The following is a 9803-nucleotide window of genomic DNA, read 5'->3' on the forward strand; positions in this document are numbered from 1 at the left end:
CTAAGCATGCAATTTACCCATAATCCATTGCATTGTAAACAATGTGGCGACGTCCGTGTGACAATATTTTATTAAAATTTGTAAAAGAAGAGCGCAGCGGGAAAGAGCCAAACACAACTTTATTTTTTATTATGTAGTTTATTTATTACTTTAACTTTATGTTTACATCTAAAGTAAATATTTTAGATGTGAAAAATACCGTTACAACTGATCTTGAATCCCTTTATAAGGTTCTCTGTTGTGTAACTGATTGATTGCTTGAGCTTGTGAACGTTTTATGCATTACTTTTTGGAGTTAAACTGTTACACTTAGGGATGCACAGTGGCACAGATGTTAGCACAAATAGAGACTTTTACATTGACTTTGCATGTTATCCTGGTTCATGCATAGGTTCTTGCAAGTTTTTAACTCAAATTGTTGATATAGCTTATGACATGATTGATTTTTTGCATATTTCTCCTCTTTCACAATAGTTTTTTTTGTTGTTGTTCTTTTTATATTATTTCATTCACATCTTGTTTTTATCAACATCATATTTTATGCTTTTGAGTCAAAATCCCGGGGACAATCACTCCACAAGGGCCATTGGTTAGAGCAGCATGACCAGCAAAAACAGAGGAGGGGACTTGCATCAAAAGATCGATACCAGTTTAAATTTGAAAAACATTGCTAACAAGCTAATTGAACAAAATTCATATCCTTTCAGGGCAACTGGTCCAAGTGTTTAATGCTAAAAACTGAAAGATAAAATGTAATGAAACCTGTCAAGACAAATTGATAGAGCAAAATCTGATAGATCTAACACCTGTCTCCTTCATATCTGATAGTTGTCAGGATGAGATAAGCTGTCAAGCCTGATTTCAGGGACTAAGGCACATATTCTAAGAATACACTAAATATCTTAAATATTGAATTGACCTTAACAGCCGCCTCGCTCCGATTGGCATTTCCCTCTTTGCAGTGGAGGACAGTTGTTTACACCCCATGCAATTTCCGATAAGCATTTTAGTGTCAAACTGGTGCATTACGTAAACATTAGCGATCAGCTAACATTTAAAACCTCAGTCCAGCCATCCAGGAAGCAATAGTTTTCCAACAACAGAGAGCCTAGATCCTCTGTACAAAGCAAAGTGTAATACAAAGGGGCTGGTTTTCATCAGGCTCGTGAAAAGGTGGTAAAAGAGGTTGAAATGAATAACATATGTTTAACAGATCAGAGAGAATTTATTAGATTGAACGAACATTTTGGATCATTTTCTAGTATTAATTTTCTTAATACTAGAAAATTCTTTTGACCCACACAAGGATTATGATTGGATGGTTTATTTGCTGTGATATCTGTCTTAGATTTAAAACCAGTTTATCCATGTACAGATGAACCCTGACTCACACAATATGATATAACAGATGGAAAGACCTGGCCTTATTAAGGGCCTGCATGAACGCATGAACTTCTTTTGGTAATTTTCATCACACTGACACAGACAGAAACTACCCATGTGATTTTTAAGCTTTGATGAGGCACACTTGATATAACTTGACAACAGAACCTGTAATTTAGGTCTAATTGATATGTGCTAACTGGTAGGCCCTTCCACAAAACTTTCAGTAATTTCCTAGCAAACAAAATAAAAGTAAGCAAAAGGAATATCGACAAAACTAAACATCAATCTAACAATTACATGGTGATGATGAAAAGAGCAAGGTACAAAGAAGCAAATGAGCTCATGAGTAATTATGTAAATTATTTTTTTTTTTTGTACGTTAAAGTAATTTCTCAGGTGGTAAATAACCGAAGGAAAACTACATGCACATGCTAAGCCTGTTTTTGGTGAGTACAGAGTTACAACATCAAGACCTTCCTCCGTCTCTGATTGGTTGCTTTTGGTCGGGAGCGGTGCATTTCCTCAGACTGCAACAGGAGCTCAGGAAGGAGGTGGAGGAGATCAATCTTTTGTCTCATAGCATACTCTCACGACAAGGTAACAGTTTTAACAAATATGTAAAAAAAACGTATTCTTCATGATATACTGCAGCTTTATGTATATGGTGTTTGTATGTGTACGTTGTATGTGGTGTTTTTATTCTAACACTTTGAATTTTTGCAAAGTGCTATAAAGTTTATCATTGTTAATGTTAAGTAGTAGTCAAGGACTGCAAGCTGTGGATAATGCCAGTTGGAGTAGGAGTGAGGAGGAGGAGGAGGAGACATAAGAGAAGTATGAGAAAGGAGCAGGAACCACTAAAAACCTGCCAGACATGATTCATAAGAGTAGGTTGGTATTATATCTTCCCTCTGTATTGTATTAACAGGGGTTAAGCACAGCCCACATATGGAGGCCTTCGTACTCGACCAGGCTGTCGTAGGTTTGATTCCCGGCCTGGTGACCTTTGAGACATGTCTTTCCCCTTCTTTTATTACCCACTTTCCTGTCAATTCACTGTGAAATAAAAGCCACTACCGCCAATAAAACCTTAAAAAAAAGAGAATTTGGTCCAAACCTCTGATTTCTGACATCTGACACGCTAAAAATTATTAATTCCCCTTCAAACATATTTAATTCTTTCTCCTGACAGATTTTTAAATTAATTTCATTCAGAGTGACTCTTCTGCATACTTAGGTGATGATAGATGTTGATTTTAAACATGTCCAGGACCGTGGACAAGGTGCATTTAGGTACAATCTATCTATTTCATCATAAATATGAAGACTTACTCTGAATAAAACTAATTTACCAGATCTGTCAAGAACTGAGAACTTTGAAATCAAAATACCAGCTCAGCAGGATCAATCGTGTGCGTCTCACATGGTTGAAAAGCACCATGTGAGTTTGAATTAACTCACGTTGAGTTCATTCGAATTAATTAGTTTGAATTGATGCTTAATTCTATTTTCCTTATTGTTTGTAAATGGTCTTGACAGACTACTGTCTAGGTTGCTCTTCTTTGTCTTTGTGTCCCTGCCAGCTTTGTGAGTCAATATGTGCATGCTTTGTTTGCTCAAATAATTTTCGGCTAGTTCACTTTTGAATTAAATTTACTTCTTCTATCGGCATTTTAGTTATATTTTGAACTTTTTTGAGTGAAATAAACTGGGAATTTATAATTATTTGTCTTCTCAGTTTCTGAAGTACAGTATAAACATGAAGAAGTTAGTTTTTCAAAGAGAATTTGAGGGATGTACACAGATATTCAGCCTTTTTACTCCGATATTAAATACAATCCAGTGCAACTCATTTGCTTAAGAAGGCATGAGAAAATAGACTCCATCTGTGTGATTTAATCACGGTATGAGCAGTCAGGAAACAAATTGTGGAGAAATTTACAACAAGAAGTTTGAGTCATAAATCAGCAGGTCCATCCCAGGCATCTGGCATGTCACTCAGCACTAAGGAAGAAGTTGCCCAATCTACTTAAAGTAGGCCAAATATGGCGAGTATTAATCAGAGCAACCGCCAGGAGGTCCTGGTGGAACTGCAGAGATTCACATTTCAAATGTGAGAATCTGTTGACAGAGCAACTATCAACTGTGGCTTGAACATTTCCTGAAGAAAACTACTGATGAAAAAAGCCACGAGACGTTCAAGTTTGTTTGTCAAAAATTGTACGGTTACATGGCAAACGTGGAAGAAGATGTTGTGGTTTGATAAGAGCAAAATGAAACCGATACTGGACATCGGTTTCATTTTGGTCGGGAGCGGTGCATTTCCTCAGACTGCAACAGGAGGTCAGGAAGGAGGTGGAGGAGATCAATCTTTTGTCTCATAGATTAATCTTTTGTCTCATAGATCAATCTTTTGTCTCACTTTTAGAACACACTGTTCTCAAAGTGACAGTGGATGTTTTTCTTTAAAGAGGAAAACTGGTGAGTGGGAAGATGGATGATGCTGAAAACAAGGCAGTCCTGATTAGAGGCTGCTGCACTAATCATCCAGGAAAGGATGTGTTTGAATTTTGTAAGACAACATAATTCATATGTTACAAAAGTCCTGTCAAAGTCCATACCTGAATCTAATTAATTTATGAAAAATATGATCGCAGACACTGTTTAATCAGACTTATTAAATTGGAGTTATTTTGAACATAAAGATGGGAAATAGTTTTAATCTGTAGATATGCAGAGCTTTGTGACGCATTGCAAAAACAAAATGTAACTGCAATTGGACCAAAATGGGTCTCTGCGGTATACTCCTGCAGGTCTCCTGAGCCGAATACAAATGCATTTCACGCTTTTCTCACATTTAAAAATCATGTATCATTTTCCTTCTACTTTACAACTGCGATTATAACAATTGCAACACTTCTTTGTGCTGGTATGTTACCTGCATTTAAGTTCATGATTGCAACATGACATCACAAAATGCAAAAGAAGGTTCAAGGTGTATGGATCATTTCCGATATACTATAAACATGGTTCATGTACCTATTTTGACCTATTTATAACTATTCATATATTTCCAATTTAATATTAACTATTTACTTGGGAATATTTGTATTATATTGAGTTTTATATTTATTTTTATCTCTAGATAAAGTACATCAGAACCCCCCAACAGAAATGCATCATTTCTTACTCTAATGTAAAACGTATTTCCAGCTGTTATAAGCGAGTGTCAGAATTGCTTCAGCTTTTGGAGTATTCATATGTAATCTGTATAATATCACAATATTTGTTGGACGGTATTAACGGTGAGCAAACAGCAGAATTTTAAAGCTGATCTCCAGAGGAGTGATGTATTGCCAAAGTATCAGCTCAGAGGAATTCAATTTGACTTCTCTTGAAGTTTACAAAAGAAAACACAGGTGAAAGGACTTGACAGAGCTTTTCACAATTCAACACTTCAGTAATGAATCTTTGATGTGTTTCGATTTTTGGACTGCAAACTCTTTTTTTTTTTTTCCCATCGAGATCCAGGCCCTCAGTGTGAGCTAAGCTGTGTGTGTCATGTGTTGCGCTGGCGGCTTATCATTGTGATTCTGTGTATTACAGCTCACACCTGCAAAAGAATCAATTTATCTGCAGCATGCACCTTGAGAGCCGCCGTTAGAAAGGCAAACTTTCTGTTTGTTGTTTGTTTACATTTCATGTCATCTGACATCTTTCCCGCGATAGCTCTCCTGATATCTTCTACTTTAGAAATGATCAGATGAAGCAGCTCAGTGGGTTGTGCCTTTGATAAGTGTTTCCAAAAACACCCAAGCTGACAGCGAATTCTCAGTATGGCATGTTTGTGTTTCTGTAGGCTGGAAAACACACTGCGAGTCTGATTTATAACAACACTATGGAGACGTTGGAGATGGAAAGCTGAAAGCGACCTATTGCAAGTCTACTCCACGTAGCGATTGTATGCAGGCTAGGATGAGTGACACTGCAGAGTAAAAACGTACTATAAGACCACAGAGGATTATTATACCATAGAAACGGTGTGAGAGGTGTAGTATACTTATATACTCATGTACTTGGAAAGCTTTAGCGTTTTCAATCTGTTCCTGCTTTGTTTTCTGAAACTCTGCTGCTACTCTGTCATGCAGTAATCCACTGGGAGGCGCTGTTTCCCCACAAATTGACCAACTTCCCCTGTGTTCAGATTCTCCCTTGTTTCTGTCTGTAATTGAATTCCTTTTTGCCGACCACAGTGATTGATGGTAGTAATGAATTCACACACACACACACACATGCACATACATACACACACACACACACACACACATATATATACATACACACACAGAGTTTGGCTGAATTTTTAATGTACCTCCAGCATGGCACATCCTCAGTTACACCCTAATCTCGCCTTCACTTCCCAAACTCTTGGTTTAATCTGCCTGCACGCCCGCCGCTCGCATGCTCATTCAAACCCATCCTCTGTGCACGTTTCACATTTGTGATGAAAACCTTTGCTTTTAACACACGCCACTGGTATTAATTGCTTCTGCTTCGACGTCCCACAGGGTGATTTGCATGTGTGTGGACGCTCTGATCACTGAGCAGTTTGAGATATGTATTTTTCCCTTCCTCCTGGCATTTTCGGTGATTGACAGGGGGGAGAGCCCGAGTTCCAGGAGGTGAACCAGAGGGTGTGATCTCTGGAAAACATCCTCAGCACAATACCAGATGAGATCAGTGGCAGAGAAGGCTTGCTACAAAATATACGTTAGACAGTTCTTTGAGTCTGTTCCTTTCAGGCTAAACTCTGGATAATTTTTTCAGTTTGTTATATTTAGTTTATCCGTCTATGATATTGCATTTTAAATTCCAGTACAATTACTCAGATTCAGAATAAATTTTCTTTTTAATAATTGAAAAAGTCCTTTTAGGAACAATGAACTACATATTACAGTCTTTGTTTTCATGACCTTTGCCTTTTGTAGACCAGGCAGCCACAGACAACAGTGAAAGCATCTTCCTTTTCAGGGTTGTCATTCGAGTTGTGAAGCTGATCTTCCTTTCATTTTCAGCTGCTCTACAGATCCTGTGAGGTTGCCTCCAGAAACTCCTGATGTGTCACAGAGACCGTTCTTTACTCTACCTGTACACTGTCTTTAATATGAAGACAACATTGTTCCGTTAATGTTGATGGCTTAGAATGAAAACCTCAAATGTAATTCTGCACCCTACTGCTAATGCTAAACATGCCTCTAATAAATTACTTTGCAATAAAATATTTGTAAACTTTAAAGACTGCTGTTCCTCCCTTGGACTGCTTTTGGCAGGTAGCACCCAGCAGGAGCGACAGTTTTTGGACGCACTCACAGCCCAGTCCTCTGACCGTCACAAACGTCCCCCTTGTCAAACTGTTTACATCCCCATCCTTGCCCATTTTTCTGCACACATTCGATTTTAGGACAAAGTATGCCTTTGCTGGCTCACACAGTATATCCCACCTACCAACAGGTGGCATGGTGAAGAGAAAACAAAAATCTGCTATTTACTTCACCCATCACTGGTCATAATGTTCTGCCACATTGTGTGTGCTATTTGAAACCATGTAATCTTCCACTCACTTAACTCTTCTCAGCACATTTGTCTGCCGCGCAAACCTCTGGAGGACGTGCCAAACGTAAAATCCCCATGAACGAGTCTGTAAGTACTGCTCAAGCCATCTGTCAGGCTGTGATGGCCCATAACGTTTAACACCAAAACATTTAAAACATGCACTGTAAACATGTAGTAATGGTGCCATGACGTCTTTAATGAAATGTTAAACTAGTTTGCACAGTGCAGTAATATATGTATAATGTCCTTTAACAGAACTCATAATCCCGGGATTACCGATATAGGTCGTGTGTGCTCAGATTTACCCATATTCTAATGAAATTCAACGCTTTTAGTGAGTTTCATCAGAGGTAACGTACTCAGCGGAGGGCTTAGGAGGAATTCAAAGGCGATGCTGAGAAATTAATGTTCCGAAACAGCAGATGTCATATACATTTGAGAAAAAAAAAAAAACTCGCAAGCATCTCTCTGAGAAAGTGGGGCAAAAATGAGCTGGATCAAAGGAGTGTAGATTTAGGATACTAGTGCCTGATTAAAAAAAGAGGACAAAATCAAGACAAAAAAGAGTGATGGTTCTGAGGTGAGTTGCTTACCTGTATCATCTTCAGAGAAGAGGCCATAACAGACATGTTAGACATAGTCGATGCTGTTTTCAGGAAAAAAAAAAAAAAAAAAACGGCATCCGTTTTTGCTGCCTAAAACGGATGGATACAGCATGAAAAACAAGTAGAGCTGAAAGGCCGTCTGTGTTTGTTGGAGTTTGTGAAACATCCTCAAGACCTCCTGCAGAGATGTAGAGCATGATGTTGGTCTTTAGGTTATTCTCTTTTCTTTTCTCTTCTTCTTAATCACTTGTTCAGTATCTTCCTCTTCTTGAGCACCCACACACTAACACATTTAGAGCTTGTGCACACATTCCAGTACACACTTGTGTCACTGCCATGTAAATGGTGGCTGTTTGATCACAGTCCCGCTGCTATCAAATCCACCATTGCTGAATAATTCCCCTGACCCACTTCCTGTGGATTCATGCCGACTTGTATTCTGTGTAGCCCGACATTCTCCGTTCTAGGCAGATCAAAGTGTTTCCAGGATCAATCCTCGCATCGTTGCCACGGTTCCTTTGCCGCGTGATTGACATGCATGTCCTTGTGTCTCAGTCATGGCTGTTTCCTGAGCGATAAACGTGTTTGTCAGCGCAATCCGGCTCAGATCACCAGATCAACACGATATCGCAGGTCTTCAAGGCTGTCCAAAAGTAGGCACAAACTCACTTCCACGCAAGAATGTGTTTTGCAGAGAATAGGTGAAAGGAGGCGTTAAGGTATTATTGTGGTCTTCAAAGACATTTTCCAGTTTTCTGCTTGCTAAGTCAGAGATTTAAAGAAAGTAAAGTCTTGTGGAACTTCAAAGGAAGTAAAATTGATGATTTGTCTATAGATTCAAAACATCTGACTTTTAAGATTTCTCTTAAGGCAATCTCTCAAGATCATTCAGTTTCCTTGGTCTCCTATTGTCTTAGGTTGAGATTGATTTTAGGTCTGGTAAATTGTTTTTTTTTTTTTTTCTTGAGTATTTGGCTGCATGTTTTAAGAGATTTTCAAGTTGCAAAACCCACAGATGACCCATTTTTAGCAACTGGTTTAGTCTGGCTTCACAATGGAGTAGTTAGTCGCACTGCTGCCTTGAAGCAGGAAGGTCCTGGGTTTTGAATCCTGGTTCTGGGGTCTTTTCACGTGGAGTTTACAAGTTCCTACTATGTTCCTTCCTTCAGGTTTTTTCCTTTGAAAAAACCTGACTATTAGGTTAACTGATTCTCTATTTGTCCTTAGCTGAGTGTGTGTGTGCATGATTGTTTGTCTTGTGTGTCTCTGTGTTGCCCTGTGATAGACCAGCAAGGCGCATCCTGCCTCTTGCCTAATGACTGCTGGATATAGGCACCAACCCCGCTGCGACCCTGCAAGGATAAACAAGTATAGATGATGGATGGATGGACGGCATGTATTTCAAAATGTCATGCAGAAAAATAGGCCCACAGATCATCCACCGTACTTAAAAAGGAGCATAAAGTGCAGTCATTCAGAATTCACATGATTTAATTTAAAGACAAAATAAAGTTTAGAAAGCTCAACTTATTTGTTTGTTATGGGAGGAGACATTATATTACTTCCAAACAACTGGTTGTAGGTCATTTACTAATAGGAATTGCAGACCCCAAACCTTGCCCTACCCTCCTGTAGAGCTTTTCCAGTAAGGTGCTGAAATATATTCCCATCTCCTTTTTGCCCCTGCCTGCTGTGCGTCGTGATAAGTTAAACTTGTTTTCTTGTCCATTACATTGGCCATCGGAAAAAAAGTGCCACTTTGTCAGGTCATATCTCTAAGCCAGGGAAACCGAAAGTCATGCATTAGTAAAGAGATTTTCCCAGCTACACCAATCAACTAAAAAAAAACACAAATAACAAATTCTTCAGTTTCATTTAAACTTTTATTCCACCGGTGACAAGACAATTCTTCCATGCTGAATTTAATTCAGATTGTAGATTTTATTTCTCTAAATTTTCCACTGTGAAGCTGTGATGCATAAATCTAATTGAAGGCTTTTTATGTTTGTTTTTTTTTTTTTCAAACTAGGCATTTTTCAAGGGTGGCAGCATTGTAAAGACTGAAGCTTCTCCTGGACCATTTTCAAATTTGCTGTTCAATCTGATCGAAATATTTATGGCATAAAGCAAACACTGCAAGGCCAAATTTTTAGGGATATGGGTTGAGATAAATCCAGTGGTGGAGAAAGTACTCAAAAA

The sequence above is a fragment of the Poecilia latipinna genome, unplaced genomic scaffold (genome assembly GCF_001443285.1).
Source record: "Poecilia latipinna isolate Pla-1442-1.1 unplaced genomic scaffold, P_latipinna-1.0 Scaffold1465, whole genome shotgun sequence".
NCBI classification, from domain to species: Eukaryota; Metazoa; Chordata; class Actinopteri; order Cyprinodontiformes; family Poeciliidae; genus Poecilia; species Poecilia latipinna.